Here is a 27943-nt window from a genome sequence, read left to right as displayed (position 1 = left end):
ACCCAGAGCCATTATCAAAGGTGTTAACCCGGCAGCAGGTAGAACTCCCTGTAGGTTTATGATTCATTCTTTGCGAATTTTTTTTTTTCTTTTTAAAGATGTCTTTATTTATTTGAAAGGCAGAGTTACAGAGAGGGAGAAGCAGAGGAGAAAGAGAGAGAGAGAGAGAGAGAGAGAGAGTCTTCCATCTGCTGGCTAGTTCCCTAAATGGCTGCAATGGCCTGGGCTGGGCCAGATGGAGTCAGGAGATGGGAACTTTACCCAGGCCTTCCACATGCATGTAGGAGCCCAACTACTTGGGCCATCTTCCACTGCTTTCCCAGGCACATTAGCAGGGAGCTGGATCAGAAGTGGAGCAGCCAGGACTCAAACCGGCGCCCATATGGGATGTCAGCATCTTAGGCGGCAGCTTAACTTGCTATACCACAGCACCGGCCCCAAGACAGTTTTTTCAAAAAGATGTATTTATTTGAAAGGTAGAGTGTTGGTAAAGTGGGGAGAGTGGGAAAGAGGGAGAGAGAGATTTCTTCCAACCACTGGTTCACTCCCCAGATGGCCACAATAGCCAAGGCTAGGCCAGGCCAAAGCCAGAAACTCCATCCAGGTCCTCCACATGAGTGACAGGGACCCAAGCACTTGCGCCACCATCTGCTGCCTTCTCAGGAGCATTACCATGAAGCTGGAATGGAAGTGGAGCAGCCGGGACTTGAACCAGCACTCTAACATAGGATGCCAGCGTGGCAAGCAGTGACCCACCTTTGCTGTGCCACAATGCCACACCCCAGGACATTGTTTCTGTTTTTTTTTTTTTAAACTTTCGAGCCCCATTTATGACTGGAACATAACTTTACTTGCCATTAAGTAGCTAGGAACCTAGATTACTGGCCCAATTTTAATTACACTTGACTTTCTTGCACCCTATTTGGAAGTACTCTAACAGGATGTGGTGAAAACACGGGATTTGTCATTGGCTATCCTGAAAGAGCTATGGTATCTGAGCAGGTTAGGATCACTGGCATATAAGGTTCTAGAATCTTCTAAGACTCTCTTGTCGTTAAAAATGACTTCCATAAAGAGAACACCATGGGAAGTAACACTGAATTGAGTCTGTTGGCTGTGTGCACCCCACAACCTGTCCAGCTGTCTGCCTCTTCAGGCATCACACTCCATTCTTAACATGGATTTCTCTTTTCTTTCCTGGAGTCTCTCATTTTCTCCATTGTATTCATTCAGAGGGAAAAAAAGACCTCATAAATGTCATTTCATATTCCAAGCAATTTGCCATAGGCAACTACACCATTACTTTGTACAAATAAATTTACATAAATCATTATTAGAATGTTTTATCTTGGCAACATTATTTGGTTCCCAGAGCACAAATTAAATGCATGCTTAAGGCAGAATATTTTAAAGTTATTCCTATATTGTTTATGAGACAGGATTAGAAATTTCCATCTAATTTTTCTTTCATAATGGAATTCCTTGAGTTTTCTTTGTACATTTAGAAACCACATGTATAATTTTCTGGGGGGTTTCTTGAAGCAGGCCATGCAGCGGATGCCTCTGCCGTGCTGGGTTCATTTTTTCAGTGGCTGCTCCCTTTGATTCCATGAGTTTGGTTTTGAACGCTGATTAGGGAGGCTGGGAACCAAGGACATTACAACATAGCCACATGAGTAGACAGCTCTTTGTTTCAAAGAATCCTGCAAGCAAACCGGTCTTTGGTGGTGGCTGGGCTTTATTTATTTATTTTTTTTAATACAGAAATGTGTAAATAAACTCCTGGAACTGAGTTTTCCGTAGCTGCTGTGCCTGTTTGGATCCCGGTACAGCACATGGCAAGTCCTCACTGGCGAGAGCTCGACTCCACCCTAGATTTCAAAATAGTCTCTGTAAAATGCAGCGCCCTTGTCAACGCCAGGGCAGGGAGGGGAGAGAGGGGAAGGGAGCACGTGGGGACTCACCCAGCCAGCCCTGGGAGAGGCCCATCTGCCCTCCTCACCTTGTCTTCTCCTTGGTCATCAAGACCTAAGTGACTTTCTACAACGATGTGCCTGCACCGAGAGCAGATTTCCAGGCCGCTGGCAGCGAGGTCAGGTGCTCTGTGCCAAAAACACCATCTTTGTAAAGGGTGGGTGAGGCAGCCCTTGGGGTGCTGAGAGGCAGAATCACAGACCTGGAGGCCGGTGCTGTGGCATAGAGGGTAAAGCCACTTCCTGCAGTGCTGCCATCCCATATGGGCGCCAATTAGAGACCCGGCTGCTCCGCTTCCCATCCAGCTCCCTGCTCATGCGCCTGGGAAAGCAGCAGAAGATGGCCCAAGTCCTTGGGCCCCTGCACCCACGTGGGAGACCTGAAATAAGCTCTTAGCTCCTGGCTTTGGATCAGCCCAGCTCTAGCTGTTGTGGCCATTTGGGGAGTGAATCAGTAGATGGAAGACCTCTCTCTCTCTCTCTGCTTCTGCTTCTCCCTCTCTCTAACTCTGCCTTTCAAATAAATAATCTTAAAAACAAAATTTCAGACAAACCTGGGTTTAAATCCAAGCCACTCGCTCACCGTGTGACCGTGAACACATCAAAGTTTTCTGTATCTGTTACCTCATCTAGAAATAAGTTGACAGCCACCAACCTCACAAATTTTGGGGGGACTTAAGGAAGCAACGCAGCATAAGGCTTAGGACAGCATTTGACATTGGAAAAGGCTCAGGACACAGCAGCTAACAGTAATGGATGACCAGGGGTCCTGCTTAAGGGATCCTGTCAGGTATTCTCCAAGTCAGGATGTACACGGGTGTGATTGCAAGCCAGGGTCATGTGACAAGTTCCAGCCAATAGACCGTGGATGTGGAAGTGGCTTCAGTTGCTTATAGGTTTAACCCATTTAAGAGTGGGGGAGGGGCAGGCATTTGGCCCAGTGGTTGAGATACTGCTTGGGATGCCCACATTGCACTTAGGAATGCCTGGCTTCAAGTCCTGGCTCTGTTCCTGATTCCAGCTTCCGGCTCATGTGCACCTTGGGGGACAGCAGGTGATGGCTCAAGTTGTGGGACCCCACCACCCACACGGGAGATCAAGACTGAGTTCCAGGCTCCTGACTTCAACCTGACCTAGGCCTTGCTATTGCAGGTACTTGGGGAGTGAACAGTGGATAGGAGATCTCTGTCTCTCTGTCTCTGTCTATCTCTCAAATGAAGAAGTAAAAAAATAATAATAATAATGAGTGTGAATTCTCAATCTGTTCACATGTTGCAGCAACCAGGAAGCTACATTTTGAGATGTCACTATCCCAACATGGAAGAGATGCAGGGTCTCAGGACACTGGATGCAGGAAAGACATACTGGCTGACTCCAATTCTGAGTGACTGAGAAAGAAACTTTTATGGTAGTAAAGCCCCTGAGATTTGGGGTGTACTTTTTACAGTAGATCATAGCTTGCTGGACTCAGCCCGATAGTAAGGTTAGAACCCACATCTCCAACCCTTACCATGGTTTTCATGCACCAGTATCATAAAAATCCTACCAGATTAGGAAAAAGCATTGCCAAGATTTAATGCTATAGCTTACTCATGGAAAGTCTTCAATGCTTACTTGATTTCAAACAAAATATTTATTTTGTTTCAAATAAAATAATGCAGACCCAATGTCAGGTAAAAATTTCCAAACAGGTTTGTTTTAATTTGGCCCTGATTTATTCCACACTTCGGTTAATCACAGAAGCCTAGATGCCTCATTGTAAAGACAACTCTAATAGGTAAGTTCCTGAAATGAAAAGACCTAAATGCTGTATCTAAATTTACTTGAAAGAGAATCAGATGAATGGGAAAATCCAGCGAAGGTATGATCAATTCACTATTTCAAGCTAGAAAATTCCTCCCTTCATCCTTTTCCCATTTTAACTCTACTCACCCTTCAATCCTATTTTCTTAGTAGGTAGGGAAAAGGTTCACCCTTCACATTCTGCAAACATTCCTGTCATATGAAGGTATTTCAAAAATTTGAAGAAAATGCAATTTAATTCAAGATTAAGTTTATTTTGCTGCAAAATTTTTTGAGGGGCAGACATTTGGCAAAGCGGTTAAAACACCTCTTGGGACACCTGTATCCCATAATGCAGTGCGTGGGCTCAAGTCCTGACTCCATTTCCAGTTCTAGGTTCTTGTTAATGCAGATTCTGGGAGCCAGTAGGTGATGGCTCAAGTACTGGGGTCCTTGCCACCCAGAGTCATCCTGGTTCTTAGCTTAGGCCTGGCCCAGCCTTGGTTGCTGCAGTCTTGTGGGGGAACGAACCAACAGATGGAAGATCTCTCTCTTTCTCTTTCTGGCTTTCAACTAAATAAAAATAAATAAACAAAAAATTTGAAAAAATGTTTGAAAGCCATGCGTATAAGGGATCTTCAAAAATTTCATGAGAAATGCATATTATAAAAAAATATGGATTTGAAACATTTTTGTGCCAAAATAAACACTTGTTAATTCCACATTTCCACAAGTCTTTGTGAAAGTGCCTGGGCCAGGGGTTGGCAAACTTTTTCTGTAAAAGGCCAGACCATAAATACTTTATCGTTTCAGTTGTACCTATCACTGTCGTACACAAAAGCTAGCAATGGCAACTCCAAAATGGATGGACACAGCTATACGCCAATAAAACTTTATTGACAGAAATTTTAATTCCACATAATCCCTAGGAGGCACAACATTTTAAATAAATTTTAATCTTTTCCAACCATTTAAACACATAGAGCGCATTCTTAGCATGTCTGCTATGGGCCAAACTTGACCCATGGGCCCAAGGTAGTCTACTGACCCCTAGCCTAAGCTTCCAAGAGGGAGGGCTGTCCTCTCCTAGGCAATCACTGGAGTAGGAGAACACCAGTGCTGTGGTTCTAATTCTTTACTTCCTGGTGGCAAGGGATCCAGGGCTATGATTCCAGCAGGCGCCTCACTCAGCTCCTGAGCACTGAGCAAGCCCAGGCAGGTACAGCACAGCCAGCGCTTGGCCCAACAGGAAGAACAAGAGCCTCATGGCAACTCCCAGCAGCACTTCAAGATGCAGGACAGCCAGAGTTGCCACTGCTTCATCCAGCTCATGGAAAAGCAGCTCAGGAAAAGAACGGGGTGTCTGTGGGATTTCCTGTTCCATCCTAAATGCATCAGGTACTTGGTACCCCATTCCTGACTGTGGCCTGCCTCAACCTTGGCCTTGAGACCAGCTCTGACTTCTGCCTTTCAGAACTCTCTTGAGATGCTCTGAGCATCAATTACAAACTCATGTTCTTGGCTTATGTTTCCTGCCCTTCAACTTTGCCTCTAAGCCCAGAATTGAACCTTGTGAATCACCAGGTACTGAACTCACCCAAACTCTTGATTCAGCGCGGGGCTGTGTCTAGCCATATATGCCAGGTAGGGCTTGGAGTGGTGTAGGGCAGGTGTGTAAGAGAAGAATAAATGAGCAGGCAGATAGGCAGAGGTAGGGTGTGGATTGGCCCAGAGAAGAGGAAGGGACCACCATGGCAGCAGCCAAGCCAGGGCTAGGGTAACAGTGACCACTGTCAATTGGAAGCATGCTGTCAGCCAAGGTGCCCTTGTAGCAGGTCAGGTACAATTTTCCCAGGTGGCTCTTCTGCAGGATCCTTAAGGGACCCAGGCCCCGAAGGGGGTCTGCTCTGGTTGGCACAGATGAGGACCCTCCAGAAAGCCAGGCCCTCACCACCCAGGTTCACCACAGGTTCATTCCCCACTTCCCATCAAGGCGCCATGACACCCCTCCTCCTTCTGTCCATGCAAATCATGTGCAGAGGTCCCGGCCTGTGAATTCTTTCCTAATTATTTCAATCCCAATCCTCAAAGTCTCTCAATTCCCTGAAACCAGAGGTTTACTTTGAGGACACAACCCAGCCCACCACCTGCTACTCCCTCCTAAGTGAGATTAACCTTGGCTAAATCGTGAGCTTCCTGAAGGTGGGAATCGGCCGTCCACTGTTTTATCCCCGTCTGCCCGACAACACAGAACAGGCACTCAATAATACTTATAGAGCTCGACTAAAAGGTACAGCATTCGAAAGATTAATCCAAGTACAGTGTGGTCTTCGGGGAGAGAAGATCATTTAGAGGCACTATGGCCGAAGCTAGCTTCTACATGAAAATTCCTAGCCGTGTTCCAGTTGCTTTGCAAGTCTGCAACACATGCCAGAATTTTAAATAAAGACGCAGTGAAATGTTTTCAAACATCTTAATGCCTGAATTGCATTGCCCACACTGTCCGTCAGGCCAGTTGCATACATTGATCACTGGGAAGACTGGAGGGAGGAAGGGAGGACACCATCAGATGGAGAAACAATTAATTTTGCATCTGCATTTAAATATAGCTTTCCTAGATGGTTTACAATGTGGTGGCAGCGAGGGGTGATGCGTGTGATTACCTGAGTCGCAATGGGTCCAGGAAACCGAGGTCCGCATTGCTCCCGTCACAGAAAGGACACAGGGGCCGTCATAATCACAAGAGGGCGCTCCGAGAGGCTGGAGGAGAGGAGCAGAAGAAAGGCAGGGTTAGAGCAGAGGAAGACGGGGCCTGCAGCTACGGTGGATGTCATCTCTGGCCCGACTCTAGGAAACCATACACTGGAATGAAAAAGTCAATTACAACAGCACCTCTTGATTTCTCGGATAGTTTTTGAAGGACTGAGTCTTTCCAGTTGACACTGCCGCATGGGACCCACGAGGACCCAGAAATTAGAAAATCCATGCCACAGACACGGTGGGATTGTTTTATTTTGCCACCACTGCCACCGAGACATGTGTGAGGATCAGTTTACTTTGCTACAGCTGCTACTGAACCACCTGTCTATCTAAAGGAAAACATCAGAGCACTAACTTGCGTTCAAGGTCAGCGTCCACCCCACAGACTGGACCCAGCACACAGGCTGTACAGTCAGTGGCTGTTTTCTATTGCTGTAAAGTGAAATTACTCTGGCTCTACTCCTGGGTACTGGCTCACTAAATGGGCTGCACTCTTGCAAAATAGGAAAGTTGGTACATGAGATAGTTTGCATGATAACTTCTGATGGAAGATCTTTTTAGCCTAGGCCTAAACGATGATAAACCAATGAACTCCCTATGCAAAGAATGGTATTAGCCTATGAGTTGTATGTGAGAACATCAGGAAATATGTTCATGAGATCAGCGGTTCTCTAACTGTGATCCCTGGACTAGCAGCATTACCACCACCTGAAAGATTATTGAAAATGCAGATTTCTGGTCGTGACCCAAGATCTACCAACAAATTATCTGGGGATGGGGCCCACAAACCTATGTATTAACAAGCTCTCCATGTGAATTGTAAACGCCCGAAATCATCTGTACAAAGACATTTATCCCATTGTTGTAAAACAAACTCTTATTCTACTTTATGGTGAAACTTTAAGGAGAAAGCATTGAGCTAGGGATTGGGGAGTGGGGGAGTGAAGGCGAGGAAGGCCCTGGAGAAAAGTGTCATCTGTTATGAGATAAAACACATGTTCGGGCAGCTCAAATATAGGCTGCGATTTCTTCTAGTGGGGGGAGGGTTTCTGAGGAGAACTTTCTTTTCTAAGATTTTATTTATTTGAAAGTCAGAATTATGGGGCGAGGGGAGAGAGAGAGAGAGAGAGAGAGAGAGAGAGAGAGAGAGGTCTTCCATCCATTGGTTCACTCCCCAGATGGCTGCAACAGCCAAAGCTAAGCTGATCCAAAGCCAGGAGCCAGGAGCTTCTTCCTGGTCTCCCACATGGGTGCAGGGGCCCAGGGACATGCACCACCTTGCACTGCTTTTCCCAGATGCATTAGAAGGGAGCTGAGTCAGAAGTGGAGCAGCCAGGACTCAAACCTGCACCCATATGGGATGCCGGCCAGCACTGCAGGCTGTACCTCAACCTGTGTCACAGCAGACTGTGCCTTAACCCCATGGAGATCTTTGTTTCTGGTCCGAGTGGGGATGGTGGTGAGGGAAGATGTCATAGACAATGACTGCAATAATGAGCCTTGAGGTTGGGACAGGATTTTGATGGGCAGGGACAGCAAACAGGGCAACAGCTGAAGCAAGAGCAGGAGGTGGACAGCGTGAGGGCTCTTGAGGGTGCAGAGTAACCAGGTCTGGCTGGGTGAGACAAGGTCACGTCCACCTTCAATAAGCCAAAGCCAGCCTGCAGCTCCTCTTTGCTGGGTAAAGACCACCCAGCATGCACCTGTGGCTTATGCTTACAAATCAATGTCTAATTGAACTCACTGACTGAAAGATTTCTACCTCCAGTTTACTTTTCGGCCTTTTTTTTTTTTTTTTTTCCTGCACTTCTTTTTGCAGAGAGAAGCACAGTGGCTTCAAGGATTAACAGCCCAAGGTTTGCCCAGGAGGAAGAACACAAAAGAAAATGTTAAAGTAGGCACAAGAATCTGGATGTCACAGTAGCCTCGGGCCATGCTGCAAAGGGACAAAGTGCTGCCATACCTAAAAAGCTCCTAAGGCTATTTTGGTTTTACCTTCAGAAAATAATCCGAGAGTGGTGTGACTTAGTTACAGGAAAAAAATAAATGAGTACTCAACATCTCCAATTAGAGAAAAAAATTCAGCTTTGATGATCAAGAAGTAACGGCTTCTGCCCCCTAGAAAACTGACAACAGTGGAACGCTTTTGTTTCCTGATGTTGGCGGCTGAGTTGTGAGATGCTGAAACCATTTCTAACATATTACCAATGCTCCCATTGACAAAAGTAGGACTTGGTACCTGTAACATCTGCAGATGTAACATCATTCCAGATCTGCCACGTAACCATTTGAATCATGATGGGCAAGGCACTGACACCCCTACACTTCAGACTCCATCTGTCAAGAGAAGATACTAAAAGAGGCCACCTTCTTAGAAATTTGAATTAAGGGAGCCAGCATACTGGCCTAGCGGGTTAAGCTGCTGCCTGTGGTGCTGGCTGCTCCACTCCCGACCCAGCTCCCTGCTAATGCTCCTGGGAAAGCAGCGGAAAACAGTCCAAGTGCTTGGGCCCCTGGCCCCACATGGGAGGACCAAATGGAGTTTTTGTCTCCTGACTTTGGTCTGGCCTAGCCCTGGCTATTGTGGCCATTTGGGGAGTGAACCAGTGACTGGAAGACCACTCTCTGTCTCTCCCTCTAGATCTCTGCTTTTCAAATAAATAAAATAAATCTTTAAAAATAAAATAAATTTTAAAAGCAATTTAAATTAAAAATTAGATGAGGGAGTGAGCAGTTGGCTTGGCTGTTAAGACGCCGCATTGCACATCGAGTTGCAGGTCTGATTCCTGACTCTGGCTCTTGACTCCAGTTTGCTGCTAATGTGGACCCTGGGAGGCAGTGGGGATGGCTCAGGAGACTGGGTTCCTGCCACTCATATGAGAGCCCCGGATTGAGCTTCCACCTTCAGCTCAGTCTAGCCCTTGCTGTTGTAGGCATTTGGGGAGTGAACCAGTGGATAGGAGCATTTTTTTCTCTTTCCCTCTGTCTGCCTCTCAAATAAATTTAGAAAACTAAGAACACTTCTTTTTTTTTTTTTTTTTAAGCTTTATTTATGTATCTGTAAGGCAGAGTTACAGAGAGAGGGAGAGACAGAAAGAGAGAGAGAGAGAGGTCTTCAACCTGTGAGTTCACTCCCCAAATGGCCACAACAGCTGCGGCTGGGCCAGGCTGAAGCCAGGAGCCAGGAGCTTCTGCTGGGTCTCCCACGTGGGCGCAGGGGCCCAAGCACTTGGTCCTTCACCAGCTGCTTTCCCAGGCACAGCAGCAGGGAGCAGGATGTGAAGTGGAGCAGCCAGGACTTAAACCAGCACTTGCTCATATGGGATACCGACATTGCAGGCAGCAGCTTAACCTGCTATGCCACAATGCTGACCCGAAAATATTCTTAAAAATAAGAATGGAGATGCTGGGGAATTATGAAGTGCAATACTGCAGAGACACGTGGAATTTTCCTGAGAAATTTGAGTACTAAATACCACTCTTTATGGCACCAGCCTTTGAAAATACTGTATAAAAGTAAAATGTTCCTCATGCCCCTGAGACTCTCCCTTTCACTATTTGCAGATACAGCAGTTCTGAGGAATAAACTTGGCATCAACCAATCCATTCTCCAAGAAACATTTCCAGGTAAATTTTTTACTTGAAAAAAAAAAAAAGATTTTTTATTTTTCTATTCCTCTGACCACAAGAGAGCATCGAGTGAGATTCCAGCATCTGCTGGTGAGCACAACTCAGTCTTCGGGAACACCGACATACACGATGGCAACAATTCATCATCCCTGCAGTAGTTCAGTCCCAGATGGACCATTTACTAATTTATTTCCATATGTAACTGGCAGAGAGATTAATCAGGCTTCCAACTTGGAAACCTGAGTTGTGCTTTATTCCCTTAACAGGCTAACTCTGGGCAGGAGGAAGAACACGTTTACCTAGAAACCAAAGAGTTCCTCTTACAAAGCCTGTCGACCTCAGACGCAATTTCTCTCTCTCTCTCTCTCTCTCTCTCTCTCTCTCTCTCTCTCTCTCTCTCTCTCTCCTTTCTCAACACAGCTTGCTGCTTTCGTGAGCCTGGAGGGCTGGCTCTTTCTTTAGGTCTGTCTGATAAACTGTGGGCATTGACAACTCCAGAACATCACACCAAATCAGGTGCAGTTGCAGCCATGTGCCCCTCCCTGTCTGCAAGGTCAAGGTCTCCTATTTCTGAAACTGAAGCGATCTTTTTTGCCACGGTGCTGCACCCAGCTGGCCCAGCTATGTGGTGCCCAGGCACTGGAAAGTATGTGCTTGCTTTTTTTCCACTCTTTTTAAGGGTCTGAACTTGACTGAATTCAGCAGCTGCCGCGTCCCCGGTGAGGCGAGGGCTCATGGATTGTTGGCTTTGCTCTCCGTTCTCCTGGCCTCAACTCTCAATCCACTTTTATTTTTAATGCTATTCCAATGATATCAGCCTTGAGCAAAGAGTTGGTTAATGGGCCTGTCGTCAGATGACGGTGTTTACATATAGAAAGTGGGCCAATCCAAACACGGGGCTGGTCAGCCATGCCTTATGTGGAACCTACAGCCATCACTGGGAACACTCAACAGACAGGCCCGCGTAGGGACACTGTCGGCTGGTTCCACACACGTGGGATGCTAATCAACCATGAAGCTTTGCAAAAGTCACTTAGCAGTTCAGGTTTCCACTTCTTTCCTCTGCAAATTAGCTCCTTAAGGTTTCTTTCATTTCAAAATCTCATGATTTCATGAATATGAGGGGAAAAAAAGCAACCATTCACCTGGTTATTATGTTTAGCTTGTGGCAAACAGCAGGAAATTCAGAAGCATCTGCAAGGGGCTGAATTCGTCCAAATGTTTGGTGCCGTGAGAGCTACAGACTTGGGAATCCCAGTAACCAATAAATTCTCTTTGAGCAAAGAACACAGCATTTGAAGATGGTTCAACAATGTATATGTTCATAAAGTTTTTTTTTTTTTCCTTTTTTAATTTGCAAGGCAGAGTTAGGGAATGGGAAGGAAGGCGTGGAGAGGGAGAGGGGGAGGGAGAGGGAGAGGGGGAGGGAGAGGGAGAGGGAGAGGGAGAGGGAGAGGGAGAGGGAGAGGGAGAGGGAGAGGGAGAGGGAGAGGGAGAGGGAGAGGGAGAGGGAGAGAGGTTTTCAATCCACTGGTTCACTCCCCAAATGGCTGCAACGGCTGGGGCTGGGCCACTCTGAAGCCAGGAGCCAGGAGCCAGGAGCCAGGAGCCAGGTCTTCCTCCTGGTCTCCCATGTGGGTGCAGGGGCCCAAGCATTTGAGCCATCCTCCACTGCCTTCCCGGGCCACAGCAGAGAGCTGAACTGGAAGAGGAGCAACTGGGACAGAACCGGCGCCCCAACTGGGACTAGAACCCGGGGTGCCGGTGCCACAGGCGGAGGATTAGCCTAGTGAGCCATGGTGCCAGCCCTCTTCACAAAGTTTTAACAATTCAATGAAATACAACAGTTTGATTCGGTAAAACCTAAGTACATCAGCCACTGCTCTTGTCTTTGATACAACTTAAAGAGATACACATCCAATGAAATGTGGGCGGTCACTGACATAGAGAAATGGTTCTGGGAATCTGGAGGAGCGAGAAACTGTCCCAACCAGGAAGAGGGGGCAGAGCCGTCAGGTTTCATGGAAGACCTGGAATTTAATTAAGCTGAGCCTTGTAAAATAAGATGGGAGTAAAGGCAGCTGGGCAGAAACAACAGCGAGAACACAGCCTAGAATCTCACAGTCAGGACACAGCATTCAGTGCCCCGGCGCAGCGGTACCAGATAGAAGACGACATGGTAAGAGGGAGGCTGGAAGGGGAGCAATGGGGACAAGCCCTGGACGCCACCCAACGGGTTGGCTTTTGTCCTGCGCTCACTGGGAACCTCCGAAAGGCTGGCAGTGGAAGCTGCATGTGAGCTATGCCTCAGGAAGCTGATTCTGGCAATTCTATTACCAGTTAAGATTGGTAAGGAGATCAGTGTGTACCTTCATTTTTCTCTTATTCATTCCATACTGCCACTATTTGGGAATCCCTCAAATTCATTTTTTTTTTCCTAAATCAATTTCCTGGCCCTTTGAATGGAAGCAATCGAGTTTCCTACAAGTCCTGCCAGGATTTTTCATGCGAATGACCTGCTCAGCCTAGGGCTGCCCACGGAGGTTTACCTGTTTTTCTATTTTTATGAAAGAGTTAAAATAACATGTCATCGACTGGGGTTTGGTTTGGTTTTGATTTTATATTGGAAAATACCTCTGGATGATGAAAACAAAAAGTACACGATGTGCCAGCCTTTGGGAGGTGCTATTCCAGAACTTCCTAACAGACAACAGTGGGGCAAATCATTCCATGGGGCTCCTTGAAACAGACTCCAGTGGATGAACCTAAGCTTTCTAGAAACTCATGCCAACTCTGCCATGATGGGCAGGCCCCTCTGCTGCAGGGGCCAGCACAGGCGGCATCATTCACTTGTCACAGAATACACTGCCCACTTGACAAGGGGGGAAGCTCCAGGCAAGCCAGGGCTGGGGAAGGGGATCTGCAAGGCTGCCCTCCCATCAGCCTCAAGGACGGGCTGGAGTCAGGAACCTCCACCCAGGGGCGAGTGCGAGTGGGCAGACGAGCCCCTCCTCTTAGAAGCGAGCTGCCTTTGGCACGAGCCACCGTAAGACAAATTCGCCACAGAAGACACAAACCGTGCTTCCTGCCTCTGGGCTGTCCAGGCAGCGCGAGAGCAAGCACAAGAGGCTTCCCGCACCTTCCATTTTGGATCGCCTTATGGAGAAACGTACATTGTGTCTTTCCACTGGGGTGCTACACAGCCCCCGGTACAAGCCCAGCCCTCCACATGCCCAAGTGTTCAGAAGCTCTGAGTTTCCCAGAGGTGTTCTCTTAATCAAATCATTCCTCCGAGGAATAACAGACACTAGGTGCTACCACGAGTTCCCTGTGCACATACAAAAAGCGCCTCATACACACCAAAAGAACTGCAAGTGTTACTTTTCTTAAAAGTCCACCTATGGTCAGGAAACAAATCTTTCTCAAAGCAACAGCTTAGCTTAAATTACCATGCCATTGTACATTCTCTTCACCGAAACATGAATAATAAAACTACCGTAGAAGGGAAATGCAGGCTTGAACTGAATAATGGGCATAAATAAAAACATTTTGACGTTAAAAACTCAGCATAAATTGAACTACAACCTACTTGAAAGCTCCCACAATTGTAACATGCACATTGAAATCCATTAACCTAATACCTAGGCTGCTATTCAAAAGTAAGGGTCTGGCACCTAAATAAATACCCGTTTGAACACTCCTGCTAAATTACTGTACAATTTGGTTGCAAAGGAACACACTTACAAAGTCTATCATCTTTACTTGGCTGCTCTCTAACCAACACTGAGGTCATCTCGGGCTACAATGTGGCGGCACAATACAAACACAGATCCCAGCAGCAAAGGGTAGCAGAAGTAGCAGTCAAAGCCAAAAACAAACCAGGGTCATCCTGGAGAGCAGAGAGATATTTACATAAGCATTCAGAAAAGACAATGGAGCCCCAATGTCCCTTAACCACACACCTTAATCGACCTCTCCGCTCCCCACCTGATCGGTTTTACATAAAAGCAATCTCTACAATGCTACAAAGACTGGAGTTGCCATAAACTCAGCAGCTGGTAAAGATTCTGTTGCACGTTAGACTGCCTAAAGACTCAGCTATTCTCAACCAAAGCTTTCATTCCTTACCCATCACGACCCTCTTCTTAAAAAAAAAAAAAAAAATTAGCTTCACTGATAAGCTCCTTCCCTCCGTGATCTGTCAAGGCCATTTTCTTACCTCTGCAACTCACTCGCATTTGTTCCGTCGGATGATATTTACCCAAGCAAGGACAATTGTTTGACTGGAATCTGGCAACTTTCAACTTTGCCCACATTTTGCAGTCGTGCCGAAGGGGAATGCCGCAGCCCCCGGTACATCGCTCAGCTGAGCCAATACACACCTGAATCTGGAGCTATATTTTAAATTCTTTTACACTTACTTAATATAGTGCGTGCCTCCTGTCCACTGATGCGATATCAGAACCTGCAAGCTACTATTTCTGCAACTGTGTCACTGTAGATAGTCTGAAACATGTACGTAGCTGTTGCCATGGAAACAAACACAGCTAGGGTAGAGTGCCACGCTGTGTTAATTCCTTCACCCATGAACCCCAGGGGAATGCTAACATTCATCTTCTTTCTCCTTTAGTCTCACACTGCTTTAATTTTTTTTAGCATTATCAAATGATGTACTAAATACATATGGTACACCCAAAAATACAGATGGCTGCAGAGAGCTTCGGTGGTAACCTAGCCTGCCCGGTGTCTGCTAAAGGCAATGCAGCTATGCAGCGGAGCCTTTCACGAACTTCTCCTGGGAGACAGGGAGAACTTTGTCTCCTTTTAAAATGATGTGGGGAGTTCAGAAAAGGCAGGCACCTTGTCTCACTAAGAGGAACAGTGCCGTGGAGTTACACCGGGGTAAAGATGCTACTGGAAATGTGCTGTATCAGTTCCATGAAAGGCAGAGAAAAGCCTTGCAAACTTCCGGAAGTGGTCCAAGCTAAGAGGCATTATCCCTGGGGCCCAGCATTGTGGTATATTGGGTAAAGCCACCGCCTGTGACTCTGGCATTCCACATGGGCACCACTTCCTATCCCGGCTGCACCACTTCAGATGCAGCTTCCTGCTAATGCACCTGGGACAGCAGTGGAAGATGGCTCAAGGGTTTGGGCTCCTGCACCCACATGAGACCTGGAAAAAGCTCCTGGTTCCTGGCTTCATCCTGGCCCAGCCCCAGCTGTTGCAGCCATCCGGCGAGTGAACCAGTGGATAGAAGATCTATGTGTCTCTCCCTCTCTCTCTCTCTCTGTAGCTGTTTCAAAAAATTAAATAAATCTTAAAAGAAAAAAAAAGGTGTTCTCCCTTCCAACTTGAGCTGTGAGAACAAGCTTTGAATCTGACAGTTTTAATGAGGCAAAAGCATAAACCTTGAGGAAGAGCATCATCTGTGCCCACTTAGACTTTCTTCCTCCTAAACCTGTGAGTAGGAAATGAGATGGAAATCTGCCACCATTCAGAAACAATGATTTTCCTGAAATCCGAGCATGCTCTTATTTCCTTCAAGTTCAAGTCTCTGACCTGACCAACGCCTGGACCCATGGAGAACAGTCATACTATTTCACTAGATCAGAGCCACAACATGTGGTGCATTGGGTCATTTTTCTATTATCCAACCTGGTAAGTCACTTTAAATATTGGGGTTAGACTCCTCAGGTAGACAAAAGTAAGCTGTTCAAAATCTTAATTATATCCTATCCCCTGTGCTACTTAATTATATTCAGTCTACATGAAAATGGCCACATTTTAGATCTGCATGCTGATGGGCTTCACTTGAATGCAATTTTGCCCCAAACAATCAATTGTAGGCTTTAAAAGTGCAAATGCGTGACCCCAAACTAGCATGTCAAAGAAACCATTCGTTTATCTGTGGGGATGATGGCAAAATTATCCAGCAAAAGATGAGCACAATTTTTCTATTATTTTACTAAATTGAATCACTCTTGGCTGCTTACTATGATGATAATAATAAACTCATCTCTAAGATTAAGCAAAGCAGAATTTTATATATATACAAACACAGACAGACACACACACACTACTGCTTAAGGAGATCCACAGGACATTGTTTAAAAGTGATCTCAAGACAGAGTCCAGTATAACGCCTTGTCTTCAAGTGTTAGCAGGGCAGGTGGAGATCACCCATGACACGACCACATGTACAGACCTAGGGAGCAAAGTCACAGGAGCGAACACAGCAGTCCTTACATTTACTGGGCACACCTGTCTGTAAGACATTCCTCTACGATTACCGATCATTGTCCAGGCAGGTTATCTCATTTGACTATCACAAGAGTTCCAAGAATTGGTTTGGAACACACCACCAATCTCATCTCACATAATACACCCAGAGGCTCCAAAAATCAGCGACTGGTCCAAGGTCACATCTTAAGTGTCAGAACCTTATCTTTGGTTACCTGACCTAATGCTTTGTTCAGATGCCACATTGCCCCTACCAGTGTTCACAATGCAGCGGGCTGTAGAAGACCTAAGACAACTATAGCAACACAGCATATGAAAAGACAGATCCTAAGACAGATGGATATCAATGATGGCTGGTGGCTGAAGTTAGGTCTGTATTTTGATGGCAGTTATCCTGAGGTCATTTCAATTTGCACTTCCTAAGGATTGGTGATGCTGAGCATCTTTTCATGTAATACTTGGCAATTTGCATATCTTTGGGCTAATGCTTGTTCAAGTCCTTTGTCCATTTTGAATTGGGTTGTTTGTTCTTTTGGCTTTGTTGTTTGTTTGCTTGTTTTAGGAATTCTCTATATATTCTGGATAGTAGTCCCTTATTAGATAAAGCATTTGCAAATATTTTCTCCCATTCTGTGGGTTGCCTTTCAACTTGGTTGCTTCCAAACCACACTTTACCACCAGATACTCAGAAATGGATTTCACTGTGACTTAAGTTACTACTCATGGACTCCTCCCCACATTATCCTAGATATCAAGAATTCACTGGATTTGGTCATGGTACGTGTTGGTGAGGATACTTCCTCCTTCTTCCCCCTTCTCCTCCTCTTCTTTTTCTTCTTCTCCTTCTCCTTTTTTTTTTTTTTTTTTTTTTTTTTTTTGGAGAGATTTATTTGAAAGGCAGAGTGACAGAGGTAGAAACAGAGAGAGAGAGATCTTCCATCTGCTGGATCACTCCCCACATGGCTGAAAAATGGCCAGGGCTTGTCCAGGCCAAATCCAGGAGTTAGAACTTCATCTTAGTCTTCCATGTAGGTGGCAGGGGCCCAGGTACTTGGGCTGTCTTCCATTGTCTTCCCAAACACATGAGCAGGGAGCTGGATTGGAAGTGGAGCAGACAAAACTCGACTCAGCTCCAATATGGGATGTTGGAATCATAAATGGTAGCTTAATCCACTGTACCATGACCCCAGCTCCAAGGAGGTCTTCTCAGAAGTGACTTTTCTAGGCCACGGGATTGCTTCCAGGTCAGGCCTGGTGGGGGCAGTGGTCTGGAAGAGGAGTCCCCGGATGCCTTCAAAAGGATGCTTCCACTCAACAGGCAAAGCTGTGGACGCCTGTTGGAAAGATTTCTAAAATGGGTTGTATAAGAAAACACCGAGTTGGGCCAAGTCCACAGCTCATGGTTTATTTAGCATGTTATAAATATTTTTCACAACTTGGCTGGCATTATGAACCTCTGCGTGTTCGGATAGAAAGGCACTCTTGAAGCCATCGAAGCGTAGGGCAGGAGGGAGAGGAGGTCACCGTATAGCAAGAGGCCCCACGCTATGATGATTTTCTAATCCTTGTATTTACATGTTAATTGTCCCTGGTCTCCCATGCCCCCTCCCTGGCTGTCAGGGCATCAGCTGGCCTTCTCACTACACAAAGTGGTCTGGCTTGCACAGTTCCCTCCTGTTTGGATTCACATCTAATATGCCAGGGGCTGGGAAAACAAATAATAGAGTTGATTAGAATTTTGTCTGAAATAAGATGAATATAGGCCTGAGAAAGTGTCCCTGGGCACAAAAGTGTTGACTTCTGGATGCTGTTGACTCTAGGTTGATCAGCATAAAGCCAGTCACCTAATGAGCAATTTGCCCATAATTTAAAGCCTTTTTTCAGTGTTTTTGTATGAAAACATTCTTTTGTTTGTTTGTTTTGCCAGCTCTTTGGCATTATAGGTTTTAAAAATCAAGCCTTCTAAGAGCATACATAGCTTGTTTTTAAATCTTAGATTATGCCTAATTTTTAAATTAAATTAATTTTGAGATACTGGCAATGAATGCAAAATCACTCAAAATGGAAGTAAATTTATGGCCAACTGGTTACTAGGCAAATCATTACAAGAACTGGTTTTAGAGAATGCTTACATCTAATTTTCATTTTTCAGGTTGCAAAATCTGTAAAGGAAATGTGACATTTAGTCCATGTAGCATGCACAGACTGACTTTCACATGTCAACAATTCTCTCTGTTTTCTTGTCCCATGACTGCAAAAGACTCTCCCAGCTGAGGTCCCAGGGCCCACTGAAGCGAAGTCATTTTGCATTTTGTTGGCCTTGTTTTCCACATTGAATGTAATGTACGGGCTCCACTGGGCAAAGCTCGACTTAGTGAGCTGCACCTTGACCATGGCTCCCTTCCCCACTCCATCCAGGAGCTTCCGCTGTGTGTTTCCATGCAGATGGCCTGAGAGGCTCCCAGGATGATCTCTCTCACCAAGGCAAGTTTCAGGACTCCTCACCTGGAAACCCAGTTCTTACTGAGATTAGTTCCTTAACTCTTGGGTAAAATCCCAAGGTCAAGGGGTATCCAGCATGATTGGGACACCAGGCTCCCTGCAAATAAGAGGCCAGGTGCCTTCCGGCCTCTGTTCTCAGCACCCTATGAGAGAGAGATCAAGTACTGGTCCTGCCTTGATGTCCAGAAGCCAAGCTCACCTGTGAGATCAGAAGTTAGTGGCTAATAGGTATGCTCCCATCAGATAGCCTTGGGGATGCAAAATAGCACAGGAAAACACTGGAAATGGTTCCTGTTACCCACCTATGGCACTGACCAAGATCCTGCCTCCTTGGGCTGAGCGATGGATAGCTGCTTGACGACACAGCACAACCCGCATGGCATCCCTGCTAGAATCCCAAGAATGCCTGCCAGTAGATGAGGTCATCTTTTCTCCAGCAGTCACTCCACAGCTGGTTGTGCAGCTGTAGAGAGCCGTGGGGCCAGCTCCTGGAGAAGAGAAGTTAACCACGAAGGCCTCACTCTCGGGACATTCACATGGATGCTCAGTCAGGGTTGGGAAGAAAATTCTGCTAGGAAGAGAAAGTCCATTGACAAGTTTGCTTTATGACCACACATTGGGGACAAAGCCGCTAAGTGTCCTCAGTGTGTATGAACCTCCTTTGAGTCTGCATGGAAGATGACCCATGGGCTCAAGTCAATGTACTCGCCATGGGGTAATGTCCCGGGGAGAACTGGGCGCTAACAGCGCCACTGAGCATGCTATCCAATACACTGTTTTCTTTTTAAAATCTCAGGCTGTGATGGGTTGTGTCAATGTATTTTATCCTAATCCTCCCTACTTAAGAAAAAAATGGAAGTTTTTAACACAATAATGCTGGTAATATATGTGACCAAAATGTAAAGCACTTGATTTAGATAGAACTCTTTTTTCGATAGAGACCAAATAATACTTGCTTAAATGAAGATGTTGGTTTATTTACCTCTCACACAATAGCTCACAGTGCCAGGCAACCTGGCGGGAAGGGTACGGGGGTGGGGGGGCAGCTGGCTCAGTGAAGGCAGGCACCAAAGATGCTTCCGCTTCGGTGCTCCACTGTCCCCTAGCTTGGTTCCCACCTCTGTGGTCACAAGGAGCTTGCTGTGACCTCGCGTGTCACCTCTTTCTGTCCTAATGAGAAGCAGGACAGGAACAACATGGAGGGCTTCTCCTTCATCCTAAGGAAGAACCCAGAATATGTCTGTTTTTCCCTTCTCTCTCTCTCTCTCTCTCATAAATAAAATTTAAAAATGAAATATATATGATTTTTTTTTAATTGAGAGAATTTGGCAATATCCCAACCAGCCAACTACAACTCAACTCATCAGTAAGGTGTAGTCATCAATTTTTCAGTGCACATTTCTACTTAGGAACTCCCTGAAATGAGTGCATCTAATTATATTAGGCAGCACTTTTTCTGTTAGTGGTGCATAAAATAATGCTAGATTTGACAATTGACAGTGACTCAGGCTTGGAGATGTACAATGCACAAATCACGTCTCATGTGGACTGTGGCAGACTTTAATGTGCACAATTGGCAGGAGGAGGGAGGCATCTCACAAGTGAGCATCCCAGGGTCCACGAAGCCCTGAAGGCATCAAAGGAGCTGGGAGAAAGTCCCGTGGGTAACCCCCTCAGTTTTCTGACTAAGAGCCAAGGTTCCTTCCACTCTGTCTGTGCCTCTGACTGAGGTCAGGCAAAACACACACATTCAGACTTCTCTCTTCAATTGAGCAAAAACTCAGCAGATAAAAGCTCTCTTTTATTAGTTTTAAATGCTTGAAAATCTCTTACCTGGTAAGGAACAAAAGCGTAAATGGCAAACTTAACCCCAGAAAATGGGGTTAAATAAATTCCTGACTCCAATTTTGGACAGGCTGAGAACATAGCACCAATGCAGCCATCCGAGGATGACAAAAGCTGGTCCCCCCACCCAACACCGAGACCTGTCCCCGGCCATTAGCAACGGCCACACAGCCCTCTAGGAACGTGTTGTATTCCTCTGCTGTCTGACATGTGCTATCATGAACTATCTTGTAGAGAAAGAGCCAAGAACACAGGGGTAGCATTGTTCCCACGATATTATCAAGACGCAAATGAACCACAAAGAAAAAAAAAAATCCATACAGCCAGTTTATCTCAACACAGAACACCATTTATTTTTAAAAAAACATTTATGAAAGTTTTCTTCATTTCTCACATTCAGTTAGTATACAGTTGGCATTTTCAAAATTCAAACCTGATGTGGATTTGGAATTCAATGAAGCACATTGGAAGACATCTGAGTGAAAAAATAAAAGTTCTAGCCATATGCTCCTGGTGCATGAATTTGAATATTTGAAAGGTAATCTAGAAATGAGAATGCTTCCAATTCTCCTTCCCAACAACAGTAATTCCTAGCAACCACACATTTTAGAGACCGAGCCTCTTCCCCATCTGAGAGACGAGAGCGGGACTGAGTCAGGGGCTGGGCTTCTATCACAGCCTGGCTATGAAGAAAGTGTGGCTTTCACGAAATCACTCAACAGCTCTGCAAATCTCTCTGGTCACAGGTGAGAGAGGAATAATAACTGTGGCCTCACTAGCATATCAACACATGAGAGAGTTGCTAAAAATATTCAAGTTTGGTTAGCAATTGGATGAGAAACCCAGAAGATCACTCACATGGGCTGCTGTGAAAGAAGCTCCAACGTCAAGTCCATCGGATTTGCCCCTTATTTCTATTTATCTACATGGCCAGAAGGGAAATGGCCAGAGCCAAGTCCCTCAGCAGGGACTCTCCCCCTCTTCCTCTGATTCTTGTCCACACCCTTGACCAGAGCCCCTGTGCCCCAGCTGGAAGGACTCTCTAACAGTGCCCAGCTAGCCTGGCTCATCCTGTCCCCGTGCCAGGCCTCTAACTGGGTCATCCAGACAGAGAATGTACAAACCAAGTGGTCATGTGCATTACTAATCCACTCACGTGGACATGAACCTGCAGAAGACCACATTCCATGGCATTCTGCTCGCGCGTTCTCTAAGCCACGTGTCAGGAATCCAACCTGTGTGTGCGCAGCATGGCTGCACTACCATGGGAGGGTCCAAATGCTGAATGCTCTGATCCCTTTAGGTCTGAAAATGGCAAGACCTGTGACAGAAGTGAACCTCCTTGCTGATAAGATGGGAGAACAAAATGCCAGCCTCTCTTCTGGATCTTTTGTACAATAATTCACAACAGACTAATTTGAGCTCTTCCCAGGATCATCAGACATGGCCGATGTCTCTACCCACCTCTTCCACCATCCAAATCTAGCTCTGACCCCTAATCAAGCCCCAGGTATGGGACAAAGCTCTGAGGAGTACCTTCCTGTTGTTTAGGAAAGAGCCTCTCAGTCAGGTATAGACCTTTGGAAAGATAATACACTACAATATCAGCACTATCATCCAAGCAAGCCCCTCCAACAACAACCATGGTCCACAAGCCCAGATATTACCACTTTCCCAGCCTCCATCTGCCTGTCTGGAGACATGGCACCCAGAGCTCTTGGATCCAATCCTCTCTCACCCAGGACATGAAGCAATTTCTTCCTCAACAGGACTTCACGCAGCCCAGGCTCAAGGTTGATCATCCTCCTGGGCCGTGAAATCTAAGATGTGCTGCAGGGCTGGAAAGGATCCGCACCCTGTGTGGTTTCTGGCTGGCTGAGAGGTGACGGGGAAATCTCTGCAGCCTAAGCCACACCAGAGATGCGGCCTGGCCACGGGAGTTGCTGTTGTTGTTACTGTGTTGTTGGCTTTAGCCTGCAGCTTGTCTAAAATTACACAGCTAATGAAACACTGCCGCTGAACCCACCTGCTCGGCACAGCACGGACAGCAGCTGATGAAGCAGTCAGTCACGTTAGTCCAGAAAAGCCACTGGACCACGCACAGTGGCCAAGACCTGAGATGTTCCAGACCACAGCAAGCACAGGGCTAATCTGGAACTCCAAGGTGGCGAGGGAAGATGCAGGGCGACAGGTTGCTATCGAGTTGCCCCCCACAATGGAAAATGGCAGTGACAAACGAGGATTGCTGTCTGCTGGTCCTTAGCAGGCCAGGAAGCACTTTAGGATTTTGAGAATTTGACCACATCCAGAAACCGACATTCAATAAGAACTCCATTGCTGAGCAAGTGCTTTACTGAGAAGGTCTTTCCATTTGATTGCAAATCATACATCAACTTGCCTTAACTTTATTGTGAGGAGAAATCCAAAACATATTCTGAAAGAGATCAACCCTAACTTTATTTAGGTCATGCTGCTGACATACACAAATAATGGGAAGTGGGTGACTAATTCCGAAACAGCCAGGAAAGGTCAATGCTTAGTTTGTTTCTTAACCCACACTAATCCGTGAGATACATTAATAGGCATTTACCACTATCAGCTCATCAAAGCTGCAATCATTAAATGATCAAAGTAGGAAGATTCCTTTAAACTCATTTTTTAAAAATAAGGTACACTGGTGTGTAGTGATTTTGGCCTGGAAATTATATACTGAAGAACAGCTCTCAAAAGCATTTAGACAATGAAGCCTCAGTAACATGTTTGTGAAGTAGAAATGATTATAACCCTATTTCGTCAATAAGCAGCCCAATGAAATTTACGCACATGAAATGATTTACCCCAAGTCCCTCAAAAGTTAATAAAAGCTGAGCCAAAATAAGGTTGTGAGACTTCAGGCTCTGTACCCAGGCCATGAGCTGTGTGCTTCGTCTTGGCAGGGTAGACTGAGTATATGATGTGCAACGGACCAGTCCCTATAATAATACAGTATCTATGTTTGTCCCAATAAATGACATTTCCATATAAAGTCAAAGGCAACCAGCCTGGTGTGCGCATGTGGTCTGGTGGTTCACCTGCAGAGTGTCTCCTTTGAGTCCCAGCTCTGCTTCTGATCCAGCTTCCTGCGACGCACACTCAGCTCAGCACTGGGTCCCTGCCACCTATGTGGGAGACCCAGATGGAGTTTCTGGCTCATGTTTTAATCCTGGCTGTTGTGGGCTTTGGGGAGTGAATCAGCAGATGAAAGGTGTCTGTGTGTGTGTGTGTCTCTTTCTCTCTATCTTGCAGATAAAATGGAAAGTAATTCATTTAAAAAATCATTTGCTCATATTTTATGTCTCTTGTCCCTGTCCTAACACATTAACTTTGTCCTAATCAACTTAGTTTTCTTTCTGTCAGTCTCTCTTTCTCCCCGCTCTGTCTCTCTGCTTTTGCAATAAAGTGAAAATAAATACACTTAAAAAAAACCAAAATCAGTCTTCACGCATCTGGAAGCGTGCATACCACGAAGGAAGCATGAATACCATGCATACAATGAAGGACCTGGCAAAAAGTGAGGGGAAAGCGGTCTGTTAGGTGAGCCACCAGGCGGGGGCTCAGCTCTGAGCCCGGGCCCTCCTGCTGGGGGTGAGTAGCAGGATGTGCACACAGAGGAGGCAGCGCCGTGCCCTGTCACGGTGCAGACTTTGAGCTCTGTCCACTCTGCTGGGAGGACTGAGCAGGTTGAGGAAAGACAGCCTAGGGACCCCCAGAACCCACAGCACCAGCCCGTCCAGTGCACTGGGAAGGATGACTGCTCAGGCTCCACAGCCCCAGAGACAGTCTGGCAGGATGGATGGGGAAATTGATGCTGAGAGCGACACTCGCTCTGAAAAACAGAGGCACTTGGATGGAAAAGAGAGCATCAGCATCATTCCAGGCTCCTTGGAGGTAAAACTATAAGGAAACGGAGGCAAACATCCATACATTGGCTGCCCCGGGTTGCCCAGGCTACTGAGGCCCCAAACCTCAGATATGTATGTGCCCCTGGAGCAATCACCTGCAGGCCCGAGCAGGCTTGGTGTGGGGCTCAGATTCTGCATGGCCAACAAGCGCTCAGGTGATGCCATGCTGCTGCTCTGGAGCACACAGCAAGTAGCAGGACCATGAACCCCACAGCTTTCGGTGCCCATGTGGCCTTTCTGCCCTTCCAAAAGATAGGCTTTGCACATGCAAATAAGAAAATGACACAGAGCAAGGAGTAAGATGATTGTCGTTTTTTACAAAAGATTATGTATTAGAATTTCTCTCTCTCTCATACACACACACACACACACGCGCGCGCGCGCAGATTTTTCCACCTGCTGGTTCACTCCCCCAAATGGCCGTAACGGCTGGGACTGTGCCAGGTTGAAGCCAGGAGCCGGGACCTACACTCAGGTGTTCCACATGGGTGACAGGGATCCAAGCACTTGGTCCATCATCTGCTGCTTCTCAAGTGCATAACAGGAAGCTGGATCAGAAGCCGAGGAGCCAGGACTCAAACCAGCGCTCCAATATAGGAAGCAGACATCAGAATGGTGGCTTAATCCACCACACCACCACACCAGTCCCAAGCGACTGCTGCTGATTGGCCCTATGAAGAGATGTCACACTATGTTCCTCAACACCAAACCACCAGCTTTGACAACATCTGAAATCCTCCCTGACCCGCACTCCTCAACAACTCCACTGCTCTGAGCTCATCTCCCAGCTCCTCAGCCCCTCACTCACTCTGTTCCACTCACCCTGGCCTCCTAGCGATTCCTGGGCTGGCCCAGGCCCCGGCAGCACCTCCACACTTGTTCCGCTCTCTGCCTGAAGAACTGCTCCTCTGAACATCCACCTGCCACAACCTCCCCTCCTTCGACGCAGGAAGCCTCCCTGCTCTTGCAACTCTGCTGCTCGCCTTTGTCCACAGCTCTCACCGCGATTTGCAAATGATACTCATTATTTGTTTTGTTCACTGTCCACCTCCTCACCAGGAATGTCGGTTCCAACAAGGCAAGGATTTGGTCTGTCCTGTTCACTGCTGCATCTCAGTGGGTGCCATATAACAGGCCCTTAAATATGTGTTCCATGAAGGAAGAATTTGTTTTTGAATGATATTCTTCAAATGCCAGCCATCATCCTCAAGGGCTCCAATAGATTGTTTGCTTACAACTGATAGGAATCGTATATATATATTTTTTTATCTGAAGAGAACTACTTCTTCAAGATTTCAAAAGCATCCGCTGTCGTTACAGATTGCAGGAGATATTTTTATTCTGTCACACAAGTACGGGCTTCTGGGGAAAGGCATTGCCCGCATTTTCTACCTCTCATTCCCCATCCAGCCTGATGGGATTCCTCCTCCTTCCTTCTCAGAGGACTGATGCAGATGAGAGGCAGGTCCCCCCACCCCTGCCCCGAGAGGGGCCTCACACTCACAGACATAATGGGGATGATTTAAGAAAAGAAGCTGTTGGGGGCCGGCGCTGTGGTGTAGTGGGTAAAGCTGCTGCCTGCAGTGCCGGCATCCCATATGGACACTCCACTTCCGATCCAGCTCCCTGCTTACGCACCTGGGAAAACAGTGCAAGACGGCCCAAGTGCTTGGGCCCCTGCACCCTTGTCGGAGACCCAGAAGAAGCTCCTGGCTCCTGGCTTCGGATCAGCCCAGCTCTGGCCGTTGCAGCCATTCAGGAAGTGAACCAGCGGGTGGAAGACTTTTCTCTCTTTTTGCCTCTGCCTCTCTGTAACTCTGCCTTTCAAATAATAAATAAATAAATCTTAAAAAAAAAAAAAAGAAGTTATGTAGGCATTTAGTGCAGTGGTTAAGTCACTGTTTAGGACACCCATTTTGGAGCGCCTGAGTTCAAGTCCCAGCTCTGCTTCCAATCCAGCTTCCTGCTAATGTGCACACTGGGAGGCAGCAGGTGGTGGCTCAAGTAGTTGGGTCCCAGTGACCCACCTGGGAAATGCAGAATGAGTCCTGAGATGCTGGCTTTGGCCTGGCCCAGCCTCTGTCATTGTGGGCATTTGAGGAGTAGCCCAGCAGCTGGGAGATTTCTCTGCCTCCCTCTCCTTCTACCTTTCAAATAAAGAAATGAGCAATTTTTTAAACGATGAAGAAAAGCAGGAGGCAGGATGGGGAGTTCCTAATTTTTTAGGTAAAAACCCCAAAGCCCAGAGCAGTTAAGTGACTTGCACAGGCTCTCCCCGCCAGTAGGTGGTGGAGCTGGGACAGGAACCAGTGCCCATCTCCTAACTGCAACTCTACTCTGCTTCTCTGTACAAAAGGGCTCTGGGATCTGGCTTAAGAATGGCTTCAACTTCAAGACTTATGACAGGGAACCCAAATAAGTCTCATGACACCCACAGAACCAGGGAAAGCTCAGGATCCAAGCTGCTCTCCAACCTGGCCAAACATGTTACTAAGACACACATGTCCAATCACATACGGGGCCAGCGTACAGGTGGGGTGTTCCACCTCAATTCCCACAGGGTCTGTGAGCATGGTCCCATCTCAGTAACAGCTGCTACTGGAGCATGTAGGCTGTGCTTTTAAAGTTGCAGGGTGACCGTGACCAAACTCACTACCACCTCTGCCTTTTCCCAAGTGCACTCAGCTGACCAGAGCCAGCTAACTGGTGATTGTGAGCATGCAGAAGATTCCTCACTCACATTCAAGCCATCATCCCTGGGGCTAGGGATCTCAGAAGACGTGCTTAGCTTATAGCTCACATTTTAAGTTATATGCACTCAGAGTCTTCTTGCCCTGAAGAATGGAAGTCGCTCCCCACAGGCACTAGGACCTGAATGAAGCCAGGTTTGCTGAGGCTTTGTAGCTCCTCTCTGAACAGTGTGGACCCCTAGAAGCCAACAGGCCAGTCTTGCTTTCTCAGGATGACTCATTGCTGTTCTCAGCCATTTGCCTACAATGTCTTTCTCTGGGCTCTATGACTGATGACTATGAACTGAACTGATAAACTTTACGTGGTGTTAATAGCTTTACATGGCATCAGGGGCTTCATAGACAGAAGTGAAAACTACAAAGAAACAGACCCAGGAGATAAACTGTGACCACAGGACAAGATAATGGGAAAGGGGGCTTGGGTGAGAGGTAATACGTATGGAAAAGTGACCAGGAAATCAGAGTGGCAAAGCCATGGAAGCTAACGTTTATTCTAATAAAGTTTGTTAGTGTAAAT

General features: G+C 46.6%; 1 protein-coding gene across 4 annotated transcripts in view; it reads right to left on the bottom strand.

Moving 5' to 3' along the window:
* The window catches only part of FOXN3 (forkhead box N3), a 445254-nt gene that overhangs the window by 310227 nt on the left and 107084 nt on the right, over positions 1–27943 (bottom strand). For all 4 annotated transcript variants that reach the window (XM_062181136.1, XM_062181141.1, XM_062181142.1 and 1 more), the window contains exon 2: positions 6419–6515. The gene's annotated coding sequence lies outside the window, so the exon portion shown is untranslated. The remainder of the gene's footprint in view (positions 1–6418; positions 6516–27943) is intronic.

This window comes from Lepus europaeus, chromosome 22 (assembly GCF_033115175.1).
Source record: "Lepus europaeus isolate LE1 chromosome 22, mLepTim1.pri, whole genome shotgun sequence".
Lineage (NCBI taxonomy): Eukaryota > Metazoa > Chordata > Mammalia > Lagomorpha > Leporidae > Lepus > Lepus europaeus.
The sequence above is the reverse complement of the archived record's forward strand: the minus strand, read 5'-3'. Positions and strand labels throughout refer to the sequence as shown.